The sequence below is a fragment of the Canis lupus genome, chromosome 34 (assembly GCF_011100685.1).
Source record: "Canis lupus familiaris isolate Mischka breed German Shepherd chromosome 34, alternate assembly UU_Cfam_GSD_1.0, whole genome shotgun sequence".
Lineage (NCBI taxonomy): Eukaryota > Metazoa > Chordata > Mammalia > Carnivora > Canidae > Canis > Canis lupus.
In genome coordinates, this window is record NC_049255.1 from 14,394,878 (window position 1) to 14,422,439 (window position 27,562).

Below are 27,562 nucleotides of genomic sequence, written 5' to 3' on the forward strand. Positions count from 1 at the left end.
TAGGTGCAAGGTTAGCTTTTGTATTTGGGTTCTTTCCAGTTTTTGGATGGATGCTTGTATTGTGATGTATTTCCCCCTCAGGACTGCTTTTGGTGTATCCCAAAGATTTTGAATGGTTGTACCTTCATTCTCATTAGTTTCCATGAATCTTTTTAATTTTTCCCTAATTTCCTGGTTGACCCTTTCATCTTTTAGCAGGATGGTCCTTAACCTCCATGTGTTTGAAATCCTTCCAGACTTCTTCTTCTGATTTAGTTCTAGTTTCAAAGCATTATGGTCTGAAAATATGCAGGGGATGATCCCAATTTTTTGGTATCAGTTAAGACCTGATTTGTGACCCAATATGTGGTCTATTCTGGAGAAAGTTCCATGTGCACTTGAGAAGAATGTGTATTCAGTTGCGTTTGGATGTAAAGTTCTGTAAATATCTGTGAAATCCATCTGGTCCAGTGTATCATTTAAAGCTCTTGTTTCTTTGAAGATGTTGTGCTTAGAAGACCTGTTGATTGTAGAAAGTGCTATATTCAAGTCACCAAGAATAAGTGTATTATTATCTAAGTATGTCTTAACTTTGGTTATTAATTGATTGATATACTTGGCAACTCCCACATTCAGGGCATAAATATTCATGATTGTTAGGTCTTCTTGTTGGATAGATCCTTTAAGTATGATGTAGTTTCCCTCTTTATCTCTTACTACAGTCTTTGGGATAAACTTTAGTTTATCTGATATAAGGATGGCTACCCCTGCTTTCTTTTGAGGACCATTTGAATGATAAATGGTTCTCCAACCTTTTATTTTCAGGCTGTAGGTGTCCTTATGTCTAAAATGAGTCTCTTGTAAACAGCAAATAGATGGGTCTTGCTTTTTTATCCAGTCTGAAACCCTGCGCCTTTTGATGGGGTCATTAAGCCCATTCACGTTCAGAGTTACTATTGAAAGATATGAATTTAGTGTCATCATGATACCTATTCAGTCCCTGTTTTTGTGGATTGTTTCCTTGGACTTCCTCTTTCTTTTACAGGGTCCCCCTTAATATTTCTTGCAGAGCCGGTTTGGTAGTCACATATTCTTTCAGTTTCTGCCTATCTTGGAAACTCTTTATCTCTCCTTATATTCTGAATGAGAGCCTTGCTGGATAAAGTATTCTTGGCTGCATGTTCTTCTCATTTAGGACCCTGAATATATCTTATCAGCCCTTTCTGGCCTGCCAGGTCTCTGTGGAGAGGTCTGCTGTTATTCTGATACTTCTCCCCATAAGGTTATGGATTTCTTGTCTCTTGCTGTTTTAAGGATCTTCTCTTTATCTTTGGAATTTGCAAGTTTCACTATTAAATGTCAAGGTGTTGAGTGTTTTTTATTGATTTTAGGGGTGTCTCTCTCTCTCTCTCTCTCTCTCTCTCTCTCTCTCGGATCTGAATGCCTGTTTCCCTTCCCAAGTTAGGGAAGTTCTCAGCTATGATTTGTTCAAATACAGTTTCTGGACCTCTGTCCCTTTCGACGCCCTTGGGAACCCCAATTAAACATAGATTTTTCCTTCTGAGGCTGTCATTTATTTCCCTTAACCTATCCTCATGATCTTTTAATTGCTTTTCTCTTTTTCCTCAGTTTCCTTCCTTGCCATCAACTTATCTTCTTTGTCACTCACTCGTTCTTCTACCTTGTTAACCCTCATCGTTAGGACTTCTAGTTTGGATTGCATCTCATTTAACTGATTTTTAATTTCAGCCTGATTAGATATAAATTCTGCAGTCATGAAGTCTCTTGAATCCTTTATGCTTTTTTCTAGAGCCACCAGTAGCTTTATAATTTGCTTCTGAATTGGCTTTCTGACAAGGAATTGTAATCCAAATTTTGTAACTCTGTGGGAGATAGGACTGTTTCTGATTCTTTCTTTTGTGGTGAGTTTTTCCTTCTAGTCATTTTGCTCAGTGCAGAGTGGCCAAAAACAAGTTGTACTGGAAAAGGGAGAAAAAGAGAGAAAAAAAAGAAAAAAAAAGGCGGGGGGGAACAATTTCAGGTTGTACTACAAAGCTGTGGTCATCAAGACAGCGTGGTACTGGCACAAAAACAGACATATAGATCAATGGAACAGAATAGAGAATCCAAAGTGGACCCTCAACTTTATGGTCAACTAATATTTGACAAAGCAGGAAAGACTATCCACTGGAAAAAAGACAGTCTCTTCAATGAATGGTGCTGGGAAAATTGGACATCCACATGCAAAGGAATGAAACTAGACCCTTACACCATACCCAAAGATAAACTCAAAATGGATGAAAGATCTAAATGTGAGACAAGATTCCATCAAAATCCTAGAGGAGAACACAGGCAACACCCTTTTTGAACTTGGCGTCAGCAACTTCTTGCAAGATACATCCATGAAGTCAAGAGAAACAAAAGCAAAAATGAATTATTGGGACCTCATCAAGATAAAAAGCTTCTGCACAGCAAAAGAAACAGTCAACAGAACTAAAAGACAACCTACAGAATGGGAGAAGAGATTTGCAAATGACATATCAGATAAAGGGCTAGTATCCAAGATCTATAAAGAACTTATTAAATTCAACAGCAAAGAAACAATCCAATCATGAAATGGGCAAAAGATATGAACAGAAATTTCACAGAGGAAGACATAGACATGGCCAAGAAGCACGTGAGAAAATGCACTGCATCACTGGCCATCAAGGAAATACAAATCAAAACCACAATGAGATACCATCTCGCACCAGTGAGAATGGGGAAAATCAACAAGACAGGAAACAACAAATGTTGGAGAGGATGTGGAGAAAGGGGAACCCTCTTGCACTGTTGGTGGGAATGTGAACTGGTACAGCCATTCTGGAAAACTGTGTGGAGGTTCCTCAAAGAGTTAAAAATAGATCTGCCCTACGACCCAGCAATTTAACTGCCGGGGGTTTACCCCAAAGATACAGATGCAGTGAAACGCCGGGATGCTGTACCCCGATGCTTATAGCAGCAATGTCCACAATAGCCAAACTGTGGAAAGAGCCTCGGTGTCCATTGAAAGATGAATGGAGGGGATCCCTGGGTGGCTCAGCAGTTTAGCACCTGCCTTTGGCCCAGGGCGCGATCCTGGAGTCCCGGGATGGAGTCCCGCGTCGGGCTCCTGGCATGGAGCCTGCTTCTCCCTCTGCCTGTGTCTCTGCCTCTTTTTCTCTCTATGTCTGTCATAAATAAATAAATCTTTTTTTTTAAAAAGAAAGATGAATGGATAAAGAAGATATGGTCTATGTATACAATGGAATATTACTCAGCCATTAGAAATGACAAATACCCACTATTTGCTTCGACGTGGAGAGACCTGGAAGGTATTTTGCTGAGTGAAATAAGTCAATCGGAGAAGGACAAACATTATATGGTCTCATTCATTTGGGGAATATAAAAATTAATGAAAGGGAATAAAGGGAAAGGAGAGAGGATGAGTGAAAATATCAGTTTTGGGGATCCCTGGGTGGCGCAGCGGTTTGGCGCCTGCCTTTGGCCCAGGGCGCGATCCTGGAGACCCGGGATCGAATCCCACGTCGGGCTCCCAGTGCATGGAGCCTGCTTCTCCCTCTGCCTGTGTCTCTGCCTCTCTCTCTCTCTGTGTGACTATCATAAGTACATAAAAATTAAAAAAAAAAAAAAAAAAAGAAAATATCAGTTTTGTCTCATGACAAAACATGAGAGACACCTAACTCTGGGAAATGAACAAGGGGTAGTGGAAGGGAAGGTGGGTAGGGGGTTGGGGTGACTGGGTGATGGGCACTGAGGGGGGCGCTTGGTGGGATGAGCACTGGGTGTTATGCTATATATTGGCAAATTGGACTCCAATAAAAAAATAAAAAAAAATAAAGTACATCTTGAAAGAAAAAACAAACAAAAAACCCCTCACCAAACCCTGAATTCTATTTTGTCCATTCTTTTCTATTTCTGTGTTTTATTCTTTTTTTTTTTTAATTTTTATTTATTTATGATAGAGAGAGAGAGAGAGAGAGAGAGGCAGAGACATAGGCAGAGGGAGAAGCAGGCTCCATGCACCGGGAGCCTGACGTGGGATTCAATCCCGGGTCTCCAGGATCACGCCCTGGGCCAAAGGCAGGCGCTAAACCGCTGCGCCACCCAGGGATCCCTCTGTGTTTTATTCTTAAGTATTTTTTTCTGAGCTTTCAGTTTACAGATTCTCTTATTAGCTGAGTTTAATATGCAGTGAAACATATCAAATGAATTCTGAAGTTTGGTTCTTTTTCAATTCTAGAATTTCTATTTGGCACAGTATAAACTTTCTGGTCACTGGATATAGTTTCTAGTTCACTGACAAAATTTTTAGTCTTTTCAATGAAACAAAAGCATAGCTATTTTAACTTTATAGCTGATCAATTCAAATCTGGAGCTATTTGTTGATTATACTTACTCTTGTTTGTGTTGTCTTGACTTCTCATGTTTGCTTATACTTGATTATCTGCTGGATATTTTGTTTGAAAAATTATCTGTAGAAATTACTTGGAACTTAAGAGATGTTATTGTCTTCCATAGGGGATTTCCCTCCCTTCTTCCAAGTATCTACAAACACCTACCTTTGGGATTACCTTAATCCAATTTATATTTTCTGAACCACTCAGATGACTTGAAGCTGGGGTTTTATTGTGGTTTTCCTAAATCACAGGGTACAGCTCTTTGGGAGTGCCAAAACAAAGATGGATGGCTTACTGGGGCTCATATCATTGGGAAGCCTGGAATCAATTTTGCCATGCTTGTTGCTAAGCTTGTTAAAAAGTGTTGTTTAGTGTCTCAGTCACCTCACTTAAAATTGATAAATGCTCTACAGGCAAAAGAGGCCAATGTTTGGCTAACTTCTCTGAATCTCTGACTTCTCCAATATCTCAGATAAGTTATTCTTTAATCTTCTTAATTCTCCTGACCCATCTAGGTGAATGATGTATGTATGTTATCTCTTATCTCTTCTTTCCAGTTTTCCTTTGTAGGTAGGATGATCTGAATTACTTTGGCCACCATCACTGAAATCCAAAGTCTCCCTGTTCCTTATAGCAATATAAAAAACTAGCAAGATCTGATTATAAACAAATAAAGGCTTTAACAAGGCATAGAAGAAATTACAGGTTTTTTTTCCTTTGTTGCAAAAATATTGCTTGTCTTCTGAGAATGGACATAGAAAATCTTGCAGACCTTGCTTGATATCACAAATGGTAGTTATCCCATTTACTTGCAATGAGGAGGAACACAGTTGAATGGTAGTGAGGGATTTCTGACTTCATGGATATGATTTTCCTTGGGATATTACTACAAGCCTAAATAGGTTTATATGTAGGCCTGTGGGATAAACTGTCTGGGAGTTTAATTGCATAAGGATTGTGGTCATATGTGCCTGAAAGTGGGGAGGAGAGTGTGACACTTTGGATTTGAGGCCGAGCCCTGTGAAGAGAGGAACTTCAGGCAGAGGCTGAAGTTGTTGCTTTAATGATGGGCTTATTGAAATAAAGGCACCAGCAAAGCTGTTCTAATTCTCAGCGACAAGTGAGACACAGAATGCCCATGAGAGGGTTTGGCACTGGGAACTCTGTGGGAATCAAGTGCTATTTATGTAGTTTGGTGCTGTGACAATGAGACATCAAAATGAAAGTTCAATAGGCAACTGGAATTACGTTATGGAGTGTGAGTTAGAATAGCATGGAAAAATTAAATTTGGCAGTCATTAGCCCAGAGTTGAGATCAATACTCTCAGAACAAGGATATTGTTAAAAATAGTGATACTGTATAAACTGTAAAAAATTTTTATTTTAAATAGTTAACTTATGTTTGTATTTCTTTATTCTTGACCTATTCCTGAGTTGAGATGCTTATTGGATCATTCAGAGTTGAAGGGCTTTGTAAAAGGCACATAAAGAACAGTGAAACAGTGATGCCACTAAGAGGAGTTGGCCAGGTGGCAGAGTAGGATTAGCTTGTGAGTGAGGGCTTAGTGAGGGTTAAAGAAATGAAAAGAAAAATGGAATTAAGAACAGAATCATTCATTCTCCACAGACTGCAATGTATTTTATAATACATTAACTGCCATAGTTAGAAAAACAAAAGGGCTCAGTCTCAGATACCAGAAAGCATTCATTAGACAGAATCAAGGATAAATTTGGAATTGAATGATTTCTGTGAACTTCTCTTTCTTCTTTTCTCAGGTCACCTTCAGACAATTGAGAATTCACTACCTGGGGGACTAGGAAGTCTGTTTTCCCCTTGTTCTCCTGTCTTCTTCCCATTCTACTCTTCCCCCTACCAGGCTCCTGGCTTGTCCCGGATGTTCATGGAGACCTAGCAAACAAACAAACCTTCCAGGTGTAGTTAATTATTATGGTAAATTATTTCCTTTTCACTTGGTGTGAGCAGGGGGTTGGATGAAAGAGATAAAGGGGAGAGAGAATCCTCTTCCACCCTTCTGGTGAAGATGAGGTGGAACAAAAGTAGGAAAGAGACAGGATTTCCAGGCCTGTCTTATATGTAAATGATGAAAATATATACTCTTTACATGGAAATACAGTAGTCAGAAAATGGCCATGTATTATAGAAGGCTTTTCAATGTTTCAAATGCTATTTTAATATTATCAGAGTGTAGTTATTGAAGGGGGTGTGTGTGTAGAAATATGCCAACCTTCTTTTTTAAGGTAGGCATCTTCAGCTATAAATTTCCCTCTGAAGTCTTGCTTTGACTCAGTTCCACAGTTTTATAAGTTGTACTTTTGTTTTTATTATTAATCTCACAGTATTTTCTAATTTCCTTTCTGATTTTTTTTAACCCATTGGTTATCTTGGAGTGTGTTATTTAATTTCCCCAATTTCCTTCTTTTATTGATTTTAGTTTCATTCTGTTGTCATCAGAGAATATACTTTGTATGATTTCAATTCCTTAAATTAATGAGAATTGTTTTATGGCCTAACATATGGTCTATTTTAGAGAATATTCCATGTGTACTTGAATGTAATATGTATTTTTCTGTTATAGAGTGGAGCATTCTATAGATGCCCATTAGGTCTAGTTGGCTTATAGTGTTGTTTAAGGCTTCTATTTCCTTACCGATTTTCTGTCTAGTTGTTCTGTCCATTATTGAAAATGAAGGTATTGAAATTTCCAACTATTGCTGTTGAATTATCTGTTTCTTTCTTTAATTATTTCCGTTTTTTATTCTTGCATTTGTGGGCTCTGTTGTTAGATGCCTATGTATATATAAATGTTATATCTTCTTGGTTGACACTTTTTATCATTATAAAATGTCATTCTTTGTCTCTAGTAACAGTTTTTTTTTTTAAAAAGATTTTATTTATTTATTCATGAGAGACAGAGAGAGAGAGAGAGAGAGAGAGGCAGAGACACAGGCAGAGGGAGAAGCAGGCTCCATGCAGGGAGCCCAATGTGGGACTCTATCCCGGGACTCCAGGATCCACCCTGGGTGGAAGGCAGGCGCTAAACTGCTGAGCCACCCAGGGATCCCCCATCTAGTAACAGTTTTTGTCTTAAATTCTATTTTGTCTGATGTTACTATGGTTATTCTAGCTCTTTTCATTACTTTTGCATGGTGTATCTTTTTCTTTTTTTCTTTTTTTTTTTTTAATTTATTTATTCATGAGAGACACAGAGAGGCAGAGAGGCAGAGACACAGGCAGAAGGAGAAGCAGACTCCATGCAGGGAGCCTGATGTGGGACTCGATCCCAGGACTCCAGGATCATGCCCTGGGTGGAAGGTGCTAAACTGCTGAGCCACCCAGGGATCTCCTGGTGTATCTTTTTCCATTCTCTTTCAACCTATTTGTGTTTTTGAATCTGAAGTATGTCGATTGTATAAAGCATATAACTGGATCATGTTTCTTTGTTCATTTTAGCAATTTTTGCCTTTTAATTGGAGAGTTTAATTTCTTCGCATTTAATATAATTACTAATAAGTTAGGAATTACACATTCCATTTTGCTTTTTAAATATATCTTATATCTTTTTTTTTTGTTCATCCAATCCTCCCTTACTACTTTCTATTGTGTTAAATAGATATTTTCTTTTTTTTTTTTTAAAGATTTTATTTATTTATTCATAGAGACACACAGAGAGAATGAGAGGGAAAGACACAGGCAGAGGGAGAAGCAGGCTTCATGCAGAGAGCCTGACGTGGGACTCGATCCAGGGTCTCCAGGATCACACCCCAGGCTGCAGGCGGTACTAAACTGCTGCTGCCACCGGGGCTGCCCTTAAATAGATATTTTCTATTACAAAAAATACCAGTTGTCAGTTCTTTTACTATATGTCTTAAAGTATTTTCATTATTGGTTGTTTTGGGGTTACCATTAACATCTTAATTTATAGCAATTTGATTTCAGTTAATACCAACTTAATTCAGTAGTATACAAAAACTCTACTCCTAATAGATCCAATCCCCTAATCCTCTTATGCTGTTATTGTCACAGATTACATTTTTGTAATTTAATTTGCCCACCAATTAAGATGTATAATTATTGAATTATGCATTTGTCATTTAAATTAGATAGAAAATAAGTTATAAACAAAAAATATATTTATACTACCTTTTACATTTACCTATGTAATTATATTTATTGGTGTTCTTTATTTTATTATTGCCTAGTATCCTTTTATTTCAGTTTGAAAACCTTCCATTAGTATTAATTGTAGGGCAGATCTGCTAGAGAAGAGCTATCTTAGTTTTTATAATATCTGGGAGTATCTTAAGTACTCCTTCATTTTTTGAGGGTTAGTTTTGCTGGATATAGAATTCTTTGTTGAGATGGTTTAATTTTACAGCACTTTGAATACATTATCCCACTGCCTTCTGGCCTCCATGGTTTCTGATAGGGAATTAGCAATTAATGTTACTGAGAATCCTTGTATGTGATGGGTCATTTCCCTCTTGATTGTTGATAATGACAAGCCTTTCCAGTAGGGCCTTACCAGGAACAATGAGACATCAAATAATGACTCCTCTTTGGAATTGAGCCTCTGAAAGAGCTCTGGGTCTGTTTTGCTCCTTGCAATATCTAAATGGTTTGTTGTTTTTTCAAAGCTGCTGAAGAGATAGGAAGCAAATGGCATAGGGTGTGTTAAATGCCACAAAGTTCACTGTTCTTATCAAGATCTAGCCATTTTTCTTGACTAAATGCTTCCTAGAGTATTGCAAACTTTTGAGTATTTCTGAAAAGTTGATTCTGACGTTTTTTGCAAGTTTTTCATTGATTTTATGAAGGAATGAACTTTCAGAGGTCCTCCTGCCATTTTTGCTGACATTCCTGGGTAATATTTACTTAATTATGACATACTATCCTTTAAATCAAATTTTGAATACAAACTTACTAATATATTAGTTTGGATTGGGAAGTTTTCTTTTTATGTAGGCTGTAAAATTTAAATAACTTAATAATTATTACTTGATGATTTTATAGAAGATTAACAAGTAAAGCCTCTTTGGGCCTGGTTTCTTTATCCTTCTTTGTCTTTCATTCATGGTGGAAACTGGGAATGTAGATCTTTGCCACTTGAATTTATTCTATTAAGTTTTTTTTTACTTCTTTATTAATCACTTTCATTAATTTATCTTTTATAATGATCAAACATTTCATTTAAATTTTTTAATAGTTTAGAGTTGAATATAACAGTGGTCTTTAGAGTACTTGTATCTCTGAGGATATATGGCAGTGTTCCTAAGGGTCTATAGGCCATGGTTTTTTTATGAGAATGCAAGAAGAGCATAGCTTTTATCCACTCCAACTCTTATCATGGTATACTGTTCCAAAGTGTCAAAATCCCAGTGTATCAAACAAGAGATAAATTTGAAATGTTTGGCTCAGCAAAGTCTACTTCAATCAGGGCATACTTTTTAAATTGTCTTGTTTCTCCAAATGCTTGCTTTTTCATCCAGAGACAATTTTTTTTTGTACTTCGTATGTTTTTTTTTTTCTTAAGTGCTGTAGGTTTCTCGCAAATATCTGATGATTTTTACCTGCCTACATTTGGTTGGAAATGAAGGAAAATGAAGACTGAGAGCTTAGTGTGAGGGTACTGTACATTGTGTTGGATGACCCTGAATACCAGAATAAGAAAACATCATTATGGGGTACTGGCACCTACAAAATACTAGCAAACTGAATTCGATAGCACATTAAAAGGATTATACCCTATGATCATGAAGGATTTATCCCTGAGATACAAGGATGCTTCAACATACATAAATCAATAAGTGTGATACATTTTAACTGAATGAAGGATAAGTCATATAAATATCTCAGTGGATTTAGACAAAGCTTTCAATATAATCCAACATCCTTTCATGGTAAAAATTTAAACTAGGCATAGAGGAAATATACTTCAACATAATAAACAGCCCATATATGACAAGTGCACAGCATCACCCACACTAATAGTCCTGGCTTTCCTCAATGGGTCATTCAGTTTCATGAGAACAATTTTGGTGATGGAATGGTGGCACTGGTGGCACTGGTAGGGTATAGTCTGTCAAAGAATTTCATGAATCTCCCTATTTCTAATTGTTTTGTTTTTTATTGTTGAGTTTTAAGAATTCTTGGTATATGTTGGATAAAAATCTTATTTGAGATGTATGTTTTGCTGATATTTTCTTTAAGTCTTAGGCTTGTCTTTTTGCTCTTTTAACAGCATCTTTCACAGAGCTGAAGATTTAAATTTCAATGACATCCAACTTACTGATTTTTTTTTTTCATAGATTGTGCTTGTGGTTTTGTGTCTAAAAAACCGCAGTCAAACCCATGGTCACCAAATTTTTTCCTATATTATATTTTCCTGTATTATATATAGCTTTGTGTTTTATATTTAGGTCAATGAGCCGTTTTGCATTAATTTTTTTGAAAGGTGGAGAGTCTGTGTCTAGATTTCTTTTCTTTTTTCTTTTGCATGTAAATTTTTTTATGTACATTTATTCTCCCACCATTCCTCAAGAGGATATCTTTTCTTAATTGAATTGCCTTTGCTTTTTTCTTAAAGATCAGTTGGCTATATAAGCATGAATATGTTTCTGGGCTCTCTAATCTGTTCCATTGATCTGCCTCTCTGTTCTTTCACCATACTGTACTGTCTTAATTACTGTAATTTTAGTGTTAAGTCTTGAAGTCAAATAGTGTCAGTCCTTTGACTTTGCTATTCTACTTCACTATTGTGTAAGGATATTCTTGGTCTTTTGTGTGTCCTTTGTCAATATCCACAGAACAATGTTTTTTTTTTTTTAATTTTTTTGTATTTTGATTATGATTACATTGGATTTATAGATAAAATTTGGAAGAATTGACAGCTAATCAGTATTGAATTTTCCTATTCATGAACTCAATGGTTTCCATTTCTTTTAATTCAATGGTTTCCATTTGTTTCTTTTATATAGTTTTCACTTCTCCTGAGATTTATCATACTTATATTTGTTACAAACATATTTTCCTTTATGTACTTAAGCATAGTTTTATAACTGCTTTAAAATCATTGTCTGCCAATTTTAATGTCAGGGTCATCCTGAGGTCACACTTTCCTATCCTTTCTTTTGAGTATAAGTCATTTTTTTTCCTGTTTTTTTTTTCTTTAATATGTTAAGTGATTTTGGATTGTATCCTGGACATTTTGAAAAATACTGGAGACTGTGGAGACTCTGGATTCCATTATGTTTAAAAAATTTTGTTTAATTTCTTTTTTAATTAAAAACTTAAAAAAAATCTTTTGACACCCCATCCACCCTTTTACCCACTTATCTCACCCTCCACTTTTTGCTTCTGGTAACAAGTAGTCTGTTTTTTATATCTTTGATCTTGTTTTTTTTCTCTTTAAAGATTGTAAATGAAGGTGATGTTGTACACTGTTTCTCTCTGTCTTATTTCATTTAGCATAAACCCCTCAACATCCATGTTGTCACAAATGACAAGATTTCATTCCTTGTTATGGCCGAATAGTATTCCATTGTATATATATACCACAATTTCATTACCTATTCATCTATCATTGAATACTTAAGATTGTTTCTATATCTTTGGTATTGTAAAGAGTGCTACCATAAGCATAGGGATGCATATATCTTTTCAAGTTAGTGTTTTCATTTTATTCCTGTAAATACCTGGTAGTAGAATTGCTGGATCATATGATAATTCTATTTTTGATTTTATGAGAAACCTCCATACTGTTTTCCATAGATGCTACACCAATTTTCATTCCCATCAAGAGTGCACAGGGGTTCCCTGTTTTCTGTATCTTCACCAAAACTTGTTTTTTCTTGTCTTTTTGATACTGGCCATTCTGACAGGTGTGAGGTAATACTCACTATGGTTTTGATTTTCATCTTATTGAAGATTTAAAAAAAATATTTGTGCGTGTGAGAGAGAGAGGGAGGGAGGGAGAGGGAGAGAGGGAGAGAGGGAGAGAGAAAGCACAAACTGGGGAGTGGCAGAGGAAAAGGGAGAAGCAAGCTCCCCACTGAGCAGGGCGTCTACACAGGGCTTGATCCCAGGACTCTGGGATCATGACTTGAGCTGAAGGCAGATGCTAACTGACTGAGCCACCCAGGTGCCCTTCATTTTCCTGAAGATTAATGATGTTGAGCATCTTTTCATTTACTTGTTGGCCATTTGTATGTCTTTGGAAAAATGTCTATTCAGATCTCCCCATTTTTAAAAAGGATTATTTGTGTTTTTGCTATTGGATTGTATGCCGTCTTTATATATTTTGGGTATGAACCCCTTACCAGATAGATGGATGATCTGCAAATATCTTTTCCCATTCAGTAGGTTACCTTTTTATTTATCTTGTTGATTGTTTCCTATGTTGTGCAGAAGCCTTTTCGTTTCATATAGTACTACTTGATATTTTTGCTTTTGTTTTTAGTATCAGATTCAAAAAATCATTATTAAAACTTGTGTTAAGGAGCTTACCATCTATGTTTTCTTCTAGAATGTTCATGGTTTCAGGTGTTACATTTGTATCTTAATCCGTTTGAGTTAATTTTTGTATATGGTGTAAGAAAGTCCAGTTTCATTCTTTTGCATGACTGTATAGTTTTTCCAGCACTATTTATTGAAGAGACTGTCCTTTCTCTATCATATATTCTTAGATCCTTTCTTGTAAATTTAAACATATGTATATGTTTATTTCTGGGCTCACTATTCTATCAAATTGATTAATGTGTCTGTTTTTATGCTAATAACTATACCATTTTCATTATTATAGCTTTGTAATAGAGTTTGAAATCAGAGAGTGTGATGGCTCCAGCTTTGTTCTTTTTTTTCAAGATTGCTTGGGGAATTTGGAGTGTTTTGTGATTCCATACAAATTTTAAGATTGTTTTTCTATTTCTGTGAAAAATACCATTGGAATTTTTAAGGATTATGTTGAATCTGTAGATTGCTTTGGGTAGTATGGACATTTTAACAATATTAATTATTCCAATACATGATCACAAAATATTTTTCCATTTTTTTGTACTTTCTTCAATTTCTTACCTTAATGTCTCGTAATTTTCAGTATATAAGTCTTTCCCCTTCTTGGTTAAATTTATTTCTAGGTATTTTATTCTTTTTAATGCAGTTACAAATGGATTGTTTAATGTGTGTTCAGTAGTTTTCTGAATACAGATCTTTTGCCTCTTTGGTTGGATTATTCCTAGGTATCTTATGGCTTTTGGTACAATTGTAAATGGAATTGACTCCTTAATGTATCTTTCTTCTGTCTCATTGTTAGTGTATAAAAATACAATTGATTTCTGTGCATTGATTTTATATACTGTCACTTTGCTGAATTCCTGTATGAGTTCTAGCAATTTTGGGGTGGGATCTTTTGCTTTTCCACAGAGTGTTATGTTATCTGCAAAGAGTGAGAATTTGACTTCTTTGGCTATTCAGATACCTTTTATTTCTTTTTGTTATCTGATTCCTGAGGCTAGGATTTTTAATACTATGTTAAACAGCAGTGGTGAGAGTGGTCATCTCTGTCGTGATCCTGACCTTAGGGGAAAAGCACTGTTTTTCCCCATGGAGAATGGTATTTGCTGTGGGCTTTTCATATATGGCTTTTATGATATTGAAGTATGTTCCCTCTATCCCTACACTACTGTGAAGAGTTTTAATCAAGAAAAGATGCTGTACTTTGTCAAGTGCTTTTTCTACATCAATGGAGTTCATATGGTTCTTGCCCTTTCTTTTATTAATGTTGTATTACATTGATTGATTTGTGGATGTTGAACTATACTTGCAGCCCAGGAATAAATCCCATTTGGTCATGGTAAATCCTTCTAATGCACTGTTCAGTCCCATTGGCTAGTATCTTGGTGAGAATTTTTCTATCTATGTTCATTAGGAATATTAGTCTGTAATTCTCTTTTTTGGTGGGGTTTTTGTCTGGTTTTGGGATCAAGGTAATGTTGGCCTCACTGAAAGAGTTTGAAAGTTTTCCTTTCATTTCTATTTTTTGAAACAGTTTCAGAAGAATAGGTATTACTTCTTCATTAAATGTTTGGTGGAATTCCCCCTGGTAAGCCATCTGGGCCTGGACTCTTGTTTGTTGGGAGATTTTTGATTACTGCTTCAATTTCCTTTTTGGTTATGGGTCGGTTCAGGTTATCTCTTTCTTCCTGTGTCAGTTTTGGAAGTTTATTCATTTCTGGAATGCATCCATTTCTTCCAGATTGCCTCATTTATTGGCATAGTTGCTTATAATATATTCTTATACTTGTTTATATTTCTTTGATGTTGGTTGTGATCTTTTCTATTTCATTTATGAATTTGTTTATTTGGGTCCTTTCTCTTTTCTTTTTGGTAAGTCTGGCCAGGGGTTTGTTGATCTTATTAATTCTTTAAATGAACCAGCTCCTAGTTTCGTTGATCTGTTCAACTCTTCTTTTGTTTTTTCTAACATTGATTTCTGCTCTAATCTTTATTAATTCTCTTCTCCTGCTTTTAGGTTTTATTTTCTGTTCTTTCTCCAGCTTCTTTAGGTATAAGGTCAGGTTGTGTATTTGAGATCTTTCCTTTTTCTTGAGAAAGGCTTGTATTGCTATATACTTCCTTCTTAGAACTCCCTTTGCTGTGTCCCAAAGGTTTTGGACTGTAGTGTTTTCATTTTCATTCGTTTCCATGAATTTTTAATTTCCTGGTTGACCCATTCATTCTTTAGTAGGATGTCCTTTAGCCTTTACTTATTTGAGTTCTTTCCAAATTTCCTCTTGTGATTGAGTTCCAGTTTCCAAGCATTGTGGTCTGAAAATATGTAGGGAATGATCTCAGTCTTTTGGTACCAGTTGAGACCTGATTTGTGACTCAGTATGTGATCTGTTCTGGAGAATGTACTCAAGAAGAATGTGTATTCTGTTGCTTTAGGATGAAAAGCACATAATCAATACTGTTTCCATGGTCTCTATCGGCACTCTGTACTCACCCAAGCTGTGACTGAGCATTTCTAATCTCAGGTACATGATTCCCTTTTGAATCCTCAGACCCTGAAGACTCTGGTAGCACACACCTGCACCACAACTCCTGGGGGAAGGGAGGGTATTCTAGCCACAGTTCTACTGCTTGCTGGGCCCATGCTTGGAGAATGGTTGCCTGACTGTGTCACAGTTTGTAGTATATGGCAACCCTGAGGTGAGAGCCCATTCCAGGTCTTGCTGATTGCAGCCAGCTTCCCTGCTCTAATGCTTGAGAACTCTGCCATACTCAGGCACCCTTGTATCCCTGTGACTCTGAGAATCCTGAGACCACACTGTCCCACCTAGGATTCCACCCCCACGTTGTTACCTAAACACCTTGCAGGCCAGGATGTCCTTCACCAGAGCAGACTTACATAAGTTCTGATTATGTACTCTGTTGCTGTATGACTTTCTGGTAGCCGACTTATGGAGGCTCCCTCCCCTCAAGGTTTATCTTCTCATATATTGCTTTAGATTCATTTCTCCATACCACCTACCTTGCAGAAAGTGGTCACTTTTTTATTTGTAGAATTGCAGCATTTCTTTTCTTAGATCTTTGATTGAGTTCATAGGTGTTCAGAATGATTTGATAGCCATCTAGCTGAATTCCTGGGACCAGATAAAACTAAGGTCTCTTATTCCTCCACCATCTTGGAAAATCCCCAGTATTACTCTTCTTTGAATGTTTGGTAGAATTTGTCTGTGAAGCCAGCCATCTGGTCCTGGACTTTTGTTTGTTGAGAGTTTTTTGATTATTGATTCAATTTTATTTCTGGTAATTAGTCCACTCATATTTTCCATTGCTGCAGTTTTGGTAGATTATATGTTTGTGGGAATTTATCCATTTTTTCAAGGTTGGTTGTTGGCATATAGTTTTTCATAATATTCTATTACAACCCTTTGTATTTCTGTGATGTTTGTTGTTATTTCTCCTCTTTCAATTCTGATTTTGTTTGATTTCTCTCTCTCTCTCTCTCTCTCTCTGGATGAGTCTTACTAGAGCTTTACCAATTTTGTTGATCTTTTCAAAGAAGCAGATCCTGGTTTCATTGATCTTTTCTGTTGTTTTTTGTTTCTACATTATTTATTTCTGTTCTAATCTTTATTATTTCCTTCCTTCTGCTGGTTTTGCGTTTGTTTGTTCTTCTGTTTCTAGCTCCTTTAGGTGTTAAGTCAGGTTGTTTATTTGAAAATTTTCTTGCTTATTGAGGTAGCCCTGTATTGCTATAAACATGTTTGTTGTTAACTGTTTTACGTATTTGGATGCACCCATGTTGAACATATAAATATTTATAATTGTTATATCTTCTTATTGGATATTCACCTTTATTATTAGTAGTAGTATTTGTAAAATATTTTATTTTTAAGTAGTCTCTACATTCAACATGGGGCTGAAACCCACAATCCCAAAATCAAGAGTTGTATGCTCCAATGACTGAGCCAGGCAGGTGCCCTGTCTCACTTGTTATTATATAGTATCTGTTTTTGTCTCCTGTTACAATCTTTGTTTTAAAGTCTATTTTGTCTGATAAAAGTATTGCTACCCTGGCTTTCTTTTGACATCCATTTGCATGATAAATAAGTCTCCATCCCTTTGCTTTCAATCTGCAGTGTCCTTAGATCTGAAATAAATCCCTTTCAGCACTTAGAATGTATCATGTCACTTTCTTCTGGCCTGTAAAATTTATGCTAAAAAGAAATCTGTCTTTTCTTTTCTCTTTACCTTTAAAATTTTTTCTTTCTCCTTTTTTTTTTTTTTTTTTTGGGACATTTTAATTATCCTGCATCTTGGACCTCCTTGGGTTGATTTTGTTGGGCATCTTTGTGCCCCCTGGACTCATATATCTGTTTCCTTCCCCACATCGGGGAAGTTTTTAACTATTATTTCTTCAAATAAATTTCCTGCCCCCTTTGCTCTCTCTTCTTCTGCTTCTTCTGGAATCCTTATAATGTGAATGCTGTTATGCTTGATGCAGTCACAGAGTTCCCTAAGTCTATTTCATTTTGCGTTAATTTTTTTTCTCATTTGTTAAGCTTGATTACATTTACTCTATTTTCCGGCTTTAATTAGTTCCTTTGATTCATCTAGCTTGCTATTTATTCCATCTAGTGTATTTTCAATTTTATTAATTGAAACACATTAATTGTGTTCTTCATCTCTGGTAAATTTTTTTTATCTCTTTGTTAACGGTCTCATGATGTCCTTCATTCTTTTGTCAAGTCCAGTGAGTATCTTATGATCATGACTTTAAATTATCTATCAGGCATATTTTACTTATAGCTCTATTGCTTAGGTCTCTTGCTGTGCTTCTGTCCTGTTCTTTTATGTGGGATGTATTCCTCTGTTTCCTCATTTTCTCTAATTCTCTGTGTCTATTTCTGTTAGGAAAGTCAATTACACCTTCTGCTCTCAAAGGTAATGGCCTTATGAAGAGCTCCTATAGTGTTTCTGCAGTCCTGTTCCCCAGGACTTGATGCCTCAGGTGCTTGTCTCCTATGTGTGCTACGTGTGCCTTGTGGTTGTGCCCTGGCTGTTTTTTTTTTTTTTTTTTTTCCTTTAGTTCAGTTATCTGCAAGGCTCTCTTTGCCTGTTGTAGCCACGATTGGTCCCTGGCTATGTGGGCATGTTTTAACAAGTTCTGGTCTGTTTATGAAATGAGCAGCCACCACTGGAACTGATGCCTCAAGTTCAGTGATGCCATGTTGATGGGGTTTGTAGAAGTCTTCTGGGTAAGGGAACCTGCAGCACCAGGACTGAGGCAAGTGTGACTAAATGGACAGATCCCCTGAAGCCTGTGAGGGCAAGATTGGTGTAAACAAGTTAGGTAGGGAGTCTTGGTGTGGTGCTGGTCACTGCAGGTGGTTGTGTGTTTGTGTTGTAGGGGAGAGGAGGGAAATGGCACCTGCCATCTTCTTTGTTCTTGGATGGGTTTCCCTGGGATCTCTTCCCCTCAGCCCATGGTCTGAAATGAGTGAATACCTTCCTTGCATGTGCCCCAGGCATTTTTAAACTGTGGCTTCTATACTGTAACTCTGCTGTTTCTTTAAAGGTTCACACCAGGTTAAAGGTTGTGAATTCAGCTTCCTACTGCCATTTGGGCTCTCCTGGTGTTGAGCTGCTGATTTTTGAAATTCCAGGCTTTAGTTCCACTGGTTGTAAGAACTCATGAAATTCAGCCCCTCTCACATTCAAAGCCAAATACTATGAGCTTTGTCTTCCCTGTGTGGGCTCTCTGGTATGATAGCCTGTGTCTCACCCTTCTTGGCTCCCTCCTTACCCTGAATGACCATAGTCCATTTTGCCCAAGACCACATCTCCACTCTTCCTACCTTCTTAGATGTGCACTCTTGTCTACCTTTAATTGTGGTTTTTTTCTCCCCTGCCAGTCTTCAGATTGTTTTCTGGGTTATTTATGGTGATGTGTGTTATTTACTTGTATCCATGGACTATCGCAAGCTTAGTGTACTACTCTGCCATCTTCCGAGCCTCTCATTAGTCCTCTTTTTAAAGAGAGCAAAGAAGTGCTGGGACGCCTGGGTGGCTCAGTGGTTGAGCAGATGCCTTTGGCTCAGGGCGTGATCCCGGGGTTCCAGGATTGAGTCCCACATTGGGCTTCCTGCATGGAGCCTGCTTCTCCCTCTGCCTGTGTCTCTGCTTTGTCTCTTTTTGTGTCTCTCATGAATAAATAAAATCTTTAAATAAATGCATTTGTGAAAATAAATAAAAGCAAATAAGTGCTAACAAAATTAGAGTTCACAGATACTTTTTCCTTTCTCCCTAAGTATAATGAATAAAGGTGCATTAGCAATGTGGAATCCAGAATACTTAGGAGTTGTTTTACAAAAAGAATTTACATTGTTCTATAAATACCAGTTTTCTTTTAGATGGTGCTTCTGGATGCACATTGTGCATCAGTGGAGAATTTTTTTTGAACAAATATTTCAGACAGTGGTTTGAGCAGTGTCATGTTGTGGCTGGCATATGTAATTATTTCAGAATGGGAGTATATTCTGGATCACCAGTCCACAGTCACTAAATTCATAACAATATGAAACCTTAACTGTCCATTGGTCCTCTTTCTAAGAAACTGGCTTCCATATGATGGTAACCAGGAACTCACCTTTAATACCAAATGCTAGGCCTGCTTCAAAGATTTGAGAGTCTTCCTAAGGGGGCCTTGTTGGTTCACCTTTGTGCCAAGTCATGGAGATCATATTTCTTTAGCCACATATTGAGACTTATGATTCTGATAATGGGATACAAAAATTGAGATTGAGACCATTGCTGTAAATCTAGGATATATGATATACTATGTGGTAGCTTATAAGAACAGATCTAATATGCCTGGCAAAGGAAACCAGGGCTTCTACTGACTGAACTGTTGCTAAAGAGAAATCCCATGGGAATGGGTTGATGCTGGGTTTTCTTTAAGTCTTCAAACAACTTCAGCAAGAAACCAGAGGATTCTGGCTCAATTAGGACCTTGATTAAATGGAAATGATTATAATATCCATGGGATGTCCACAGCTTCCAGTGTACTTTCTGGAACTCATGACCAGTACGGACTTTGTTTTTCATCCTGTTTGCTAAAGCCTTTTAAGCAAACTAAATGAATCTTTCTTTTGATTATGTTTCTAACTGAATTACCATCTGCTATTTGGAAATCATAATTAGTTTTGAAATTTACATTTAAATATAAATTGTGCACTATCACACTGATTGGTCTGAGTCTAGGATAAGGAGAAGAGAATTATTCTTATAGTTTGGTCTTATTATTCACTCCAATGCTTCATCTATTACATGGAATCCCAAATGTATCTTAAAAACCCTGATTGGTGTATAGAGGCTTCAAATGCTTATTATTCTTTCCTTAGCTTCTCATATTTTCAGCATCTCTCATTCATTTAAGACGCAGTTTTAATTTCCATGGCCACGGTGGCTTTTCTGTGCTCTCTTAAAGGAAAACTGCCAAGGTTGATAGGTTCAAATTTGACTTTTCTTTCTAAGTGCATTTATACATTGCCAGGATCTTCCTGCTTTTTTATATGCTTTTGATTTTAATGGTTGATGCACTGCCAGCTGACTCAAGGACCAAGCAATTACAATAATGTCAGACCTCAAATCTGATTGTATAAATCCAGAACAGTAAGCTGCTTTTTTTTTTTGTACTTAAAGAATGTAACAAGAACAGTGCCCAGGAATCAATTTAAGAACAATAGGCTGTTGAGTTAAAGCATCATTATCATTAAGAGGCATTTTTACAATGCTTGGCATTTTTCTATAGATGCAATGATTAGATCTAGGTTCTCAGCCCACTACTACCATGACTTATTAGGTAACCTTGGTCAAGTCATTCTAATATCTCTGAGTTTTCTCATTGGTAAAATGAGGGGTTGGACTGCATATTTTACCAGATTATTTTAGATTCTTAAATTTATGATTAATAAAATTATTCTTCTCAATACTTTTTAAGGTAAGCCCACTTTTATGAATAAAAATTGAACTGCAGTGGTATTAGAACTCAGGGTTATGTAATAAGGCTTCTATGAAACTGATTTGAATTCCTGATTTTTGATTCACACTTCTACCACTTTATTGGTTTTAAAACTTGAATAATATAAAAACAACTTTTAGAAGAAAGAATATTTTAGACTTATGATGTTGATGTAAATTGTTGTAAAATATATCAATTTTTAAGGACATAAAATTAGGCATCTATTTCTGATGCTTATAGCTTGTTGGAATTGAGGAGAATCAATAAATTAAGCATAAACAATCCTAAGAATTTAATTGAATACATTGAATGATGATGATGATTATTATTTTTGCTAAAATCAAATCATCTATTGAAAGTTGTATTTGATCCTGTCTGTTATGGGATGGGTTCCTTTGAATTTATCTTATCTAATTTATTGTGCCATGTCATGACTCTAATGTTTAATTACTTTTTTTTTTATTTATTTGTACAGTGAACTGGGATATTATTTGGCTTCAACTAGGTGCAAGCATATCATTTACTTACTTAATTTAGGTTTCCCTTTTTCTCTTTAGCTTCTAACAATAGAAGCAGGACAACTTAGTGCCAGTGTGAATGTGACACAAATGTGATACAATGACATGAGCACTGAAGTTATGTGGTAGGAATTAGCTATGAGTTGATTTGTTCATTAGTAATTCATATGCCAGATACTTCTATGTGTCAGGCCCTGCTTTAGGCACTAGGGATATAGTAATGAATAAAAAAGAAAAAGGCTCTGCCCTCAGAGAGCTTATCAGGAGTCATCAGGATAGGTTTGGAATATTAATTTTAGATTATTATGAAATGGACATAATGTTCCAACAGGGAACTTGTTGACCCTTGGGAATAAGTCTATGGCACATTTCTAAGAGGTCAGTGGATCCATATTTGATAAAGATTTCTCTCTTTAGTTTCTTCCTTTTGCATTGTGTACTTTCTAACTTTTGTAATACATTTGAAAATAGAAAAGTTTATCAAGTTCTCAACTTTTAATAGAATTTTTATTGGCAAGAAGTTGCATCCTGGGTCATCCTGCCCAGTTAGCTAAGCTAAGGTAGCATGGCAACATGGAAAGAGCATTTGTTCGGGGATCAGAAGACTGGGATTCTTGCCTTAGTCTGATATTAGCAGATTGTTGTGACCTTGAAGAGGGCATTTAATCTCTCTGCACCCCAATTTCCTCATCTTCAAAATTGCAAGCAACCCTTGGTCATTCTTTCCTTTTTTGGGAACTGTAACCCTTTGAGAGCCAGATAAATACTATGAAACATATTCATTCTAAATGGCTGATGCATGTAAAATGTTGCTGCTAAGTTCAGAGGATTTATAAATTCTTACCACTCAGAGGTAACCACTATTAATATTTTGTTGTAAATGTTTTTTATTCTTTTAGTTACCAGTTCCCCACATCTTAACTATATATTGTGGAAATCTTTCCATGTAAAAAAAAACCAAACCAGTCTTCTTCAACATAATTTTAATGGATGTACCATAATATATTTGAACAGTGGCTTATTGTTGGACATCATAGGAGATGCCTGTATCTATTGCCTTAGTATCAATTCTCCTTTTTAGTAGTAATTATATTCCATATTTCTTTTTTTAAAGATTAATTTATTCATGAGAGACACAGAGAGAGAGATAGAGAGAGAGAAAGGCAGAGGCACAGGCAGAGGGAGAAGCAGGCTCCATGCAGGAAGCCCAACGTGGGACTCGATCCTGGGTTTCCAGGATCACACCCTGGGCCAAAAGCGGCACTAAACCACTGAGCCACGTTGGCTGCCCTCCATATTTCTTTGGTAAACTCCCACTACCTAATTTTTAGCCATATATTTTTAGTAAGATTGCTCTAGCAAAGCCATATGATCAGGGTGGATATGTAGCCAAGTTATAGCTAGTGTGATTTAAGAGGACATTTGTCACAACTTCTGGAACAAAGATTTTCATACTCTGTGTTTGGTGGTGTTCAAACGATAGCCATTAGGTGGGCTGGTTAAAAGATGAAACTGACCTTCAGAATGAGCCGACTCAAAGGATGGGTCCTGGTAATGTTATTGGAATCTGAAGGTAGCCCTAAAATCTGCCTCCCTTGGAGGTTTTTCAGTTATAAGAGCTAATAAATTTTCTTTTTGTTTAAATCCTTTTAAGTTGAGTTCTTGGTCACTTGCAACTTAAAACACTCTGAATATAGGCATTTAGATTATTTCAAAATATTGGTTCTTATAAATAATCCTATAATAAATAGCCTCACATTGTTAACTCTTTGGAATATCTTTAATTATTTCTTTAGTGTTAATTCTTAAATGCAGAAGTCATGCTGTTTTTTTGGCATGATTATTTGGTTCTATTTTTTGAATCATGTGTGGCAGTAGTGATTCAGTTAAAAATGGATTTAAATTGAGTAGTTAATTGCCTTGAATCAGTTATAGTGTGACATTTTTTTTTCTTTCCAACCCAGGATCCAATCCATGATTATGCATTGCACTTTGTTATTTTTTTGTAATCTCCTATTAGAAAGAGATGTTACAAAAAAAAAAAGAGAGAGAGAGATGTTCCTTCTTTCTTATTCATTCATTCATCCATTCAATTATATTTACTATTAGTATGTACTCTTCTAATCTTGTTTTCCTAAATGGATTATAATTATAATTTTTAAATAAACTTTTTATTTTTGAATAATTTAAGTATATTTGAGAAAAGCTATAAATATAGTATTAGGGAGAGTTCCAGAGTGGTTCAATTGATTGAGTCAGACTCTTGATTTTGACTCAGGTCATGAGTTTAGGGTCATGAGATTGGGCCCTGTTTCAGTCTCCATGCTTAGTGGAGAGTCTGCTTGAGATTCTTTCTCTCCCTCTGCTCCTGTCCCTGCTTGTGAGCTCCACTAGATAAATAAATAAATCTTAAAAAAAAGATAATATGGGAGAGTTACTGTATATTCCTTTCCCAGTTTCACCTAATGTTGACATCTTACATGAACATGATATATTTATCAAAACTAAGGAAGGGGCAGCCTGGGTGGCTCAGTGGTATAGCACCACCTTCAGCCCAGGGTGTGATCCTGGAGACCCAGGATTGAGTCCCACATCGGGCTCCCTGCATGGAGTCAGCTTCTCCCTCTGCCTGTGTCACTGCTTCTCTCTCTCTCTCTGTCTCTCATGAATAAATAAATAAAATCTTCAAAAAAAAAAAAAAAACTAAGGGAAAAAACCTAAGAAACTTAACTTTGGAACATGCTATTAGCTAGATTGGAGACATTATTTGCTTTTCACAAATTTTTCCACTAATACTCATTTATTTTTCTAGGATTCAGTCCAGAATACCACATTTCATTTAGTCTGTGTTTCCTTAGTTTCCTCAGATCTGAGATGGTTTTCCACTCTTTCCTTGTTTTTGTAACCTGGTAGTTTTGAAGATTACTGGTTAGGTATTTTGTAGATAGCCCCTCACTTTGAGTTTGTTTAATATGTTCTCATTATTAGAAGGGGTAAGATACTCTTCTTATTGCATTATATTAGGTGATACATGATATTAACCTGCCTTATCACTGATGATTTTAACTTTGAACACTTGGTTAAGGTAGTGTCTGCCAGATTTCTCTGTTGAAAATTTCTATTTTTCCCTTTCCTTTCTCTATTTTTGGAAGCTAGATACTACTATTCTTTCGAAGATATCCCACACTGAAAGAGAAGCTCTACTTCTCAAAGTGGGGGATATCTACATATATTGTTTAGAATTCATCTGTAAGGAAAATTTGTCCCTTTGCTCCTTTGAATTTTTTTGTTTATTTAGCCATTTATGTCAGTATTTCATGCCTATTTATTTTATACTCTGGGTTAAATTCAAGACTACATTATTATTATTATTATTATTATTATTATTATTATTATGTTCAAATTGTTTGTTTCAGCCATTTATAGTTCTTTCAGTTTGGCTTCTGAATCTTTTTTTTACGTGTTCCTCCCTAGCCCAGCACTTTCTTACTTTTAGGGCATCACAAATACAACTCAACACTGAAAAAACAAACAATCCAATTAAAAAATGGGTAGAAGACCTGAACAGACATTTTTCTAAAGGAGACAGCCAACAGACACATGAAAAGATGCCCAACACTAATAATCATTAAGGAAATACAAATCAAAACTGCAATAAGATATCACCTCATATCTATTAGAATAGCTAAGATAAAAAATACAAGAAACAAGTGTTGATAAGCCTATAGAGAAAAGGAACCCTCATTCACAATTGGTAGGAATATAAATCAGTGCAGCCACTTTGTATTGGAGGCTCCTTAAAAAATTAAAGATAGAAATACTATATGATCCAATAATTTCACTATTGGGTATTTACCTAGGGAGAACAACAGTAACATAAAAAGATGTATGCATTCCTATGTTTATTGCAGCATTATTTGCAATAGCCAAGACATGGAAGCAACCTATGTGTCTATCAGTAGATGAACGGATAAAAAATGTGATATATATTTTCATATAAGTACACACGTACACAATATGGAATATTAAAAAGCCATAAAAAAGGATCAGATCAAGACATCATGGTCCATGGATGGACCTAAAGGGTATTATGCTAAGTGAAATAAGTCAGACTGACAAAAATAAATACCGTATGATTCCACCCATAAATGAAATCTAAAAAAAAAATAAAAAAATAAAAAAACAGAAAGCAGAATCAGAACAATAAATACAGAGAACAAACTGATACTTGCTGAGGGGAGGTGATGGGGGGTTGGGAAAAATGGGCGAAGGGAGTGGGAAATTTAGGCCTCCAATAATGGAATGAGTAACTCATGTGAATAAAAAGCAGAACATAAGGAATGCAGTTAATGATATTATAATAGTGATGTAATGGGACAGATAGTAGTTATAATTGTGGTGAACATAGTATAATGTATAAACTTGTCAAATCACTAGGTTGTACACTTGAAACTAATGTAACATTGTGTGCCAACTATACTTAAATAAAAATGCTCCAGGCTAATTTTGTAATTTCTTTCTCTAGCCCTAGAATCAGCTTTTTCTCCAAATATTATTTTTTATTTTAAATTTTTCCCAGATTTTTACCATGAGAAACTTTTTAAGCTGGCTTCTTGGTTATTTTAACATGTCCCATCAGTTTTTGAATCATATCATGAATGGACCTGTATATTGTCACATATTAAAATATCAATACTATTATTGCTATTAAAATAATATAAAAATAACAAATAATGAACATTTACTGAATGCTTCAGACATGTTCTAAATGTTTTATATGTATTAATACAGTTAAGCTTATTTGGTTCTGAAATTTCATAATTAAGTACAATTATTATTCACATTTTACAAATGAGAAAAGTGGGTCACAGAGAAGACAAATAAATTACCCAAGGTCACACACCTAGTAAGAGGCTGAGCTAGAGTAAAATACTTAAGTACAGGTTTATGTATTTGAAATTATTTCTGCTCAGTGAGGATATACAGTACATTGAAGATTTTTTTGTGGCTTCATATAGATGAATAAGGTCACAAAATAAATTTATTTCCAAGATTACTATTTATTCTAAAACTTCCCTTCTGAATGAGCAAAGGCTATGAGTACTTCCTGTGTTTGGGATCAGATTCTGAAGTTGTATGGGAGAGGCTGGAATATGGTTATTGAATTTCAGAACCTGGAGCCAAGGGAGGTCTGAAATGCAAAGTTCAGGGTATAGTGGACATCATGATTGCTTCTTCGACATCTGTTCTTCCTCTTTGTCACCTGATTTTCATTTGACTGTCTACTCATCTTTGACTCAGCCTGTTTATGGGAATTTCATTTCACTCCTGTCTCTTAGAAAGGGGCTGTACCTGCAGCAACATAATCCTGTCACCTGGCCAACATTTTGGTTCAAAAGTGACATATAGGCTGATTTGGGCCAAAGATACTGGAAAAAATATTTTCCAGCAAGAATCTTTATCTTTCTCATCTTTTGGGCTGTTTTGTACTGATAAGAAGCCTGGATGTTCTACAGCCATATTGCTACAATGAGTGAAGTTGGCCTTAGGACAGAGCTGATATCATGCAAGAGAGAGCAAAGAAAGAGCAAGAATGAATCTTAAGTGTTCTCACTGCACCAAAACTCAAAAACAAATGGTAACTAAGTAAAGTGATTGGTGAGTAAATTAGCTTGACTGATAATCATTACACAATTTTACATATATCAAACTATTAAATTGTACACCTTAAATATATGCAATTTTTGTTTGTTAATTATATTCAATGAAGTTGGAAATAAAAGAATAGGGACATCTTTTTGCTACTGAATCACATCACCCAGACTCTTGACCCCCCACCAGACTTCTAGTCAATAAACACTGTCTTATGAAAGTTAATTTGATTTGGATTTTATGTCACTTGTAACATAGTGCATGCCATCCGATACAAGGAGTAAGGAAAGAACTTAGGCTAGGAAGATAGGTCAAAAGGCACATCAGTTTGAAAGAATTGATCTGAGAAGCAGAGACTAGGAACATATAACATGAGATAGGATCTAGAGACATTAAATAAAGCCAGGAGAGTTTAGAATGTTGGGTG

At 35.9% G+C, this 27,562-nt stretch overlaps 1 protein-coding gene across 4 annotated transcripts in view; it reads left to right on the plus strand.

Moving 5' to 3' along the window:
• LOC119867493 overlaps window positions 1–27,562 on the plus strand; it is a 680,463-nt gene that overhangs the window by 18,327 nt on the left and 634,574 nt on the right. For 3 of the 4 annotated variants that reach the window (XM_038583468.1, XM_038583469.1, XM_038583470.1), the window contains exon 3: window positions 6,195–6,353. The exons of the other annotated variant lie outside the window; for it this stretch is intronic. The gene's annotated coding sequence lies outside the window, so the exon portion shown is untranslated. The remainder of the gene's footprint in view (window positions 1–6,194; window positions 6,354–27,562) is intronic. 4 annotated transcript variants of the gene reach the window in all.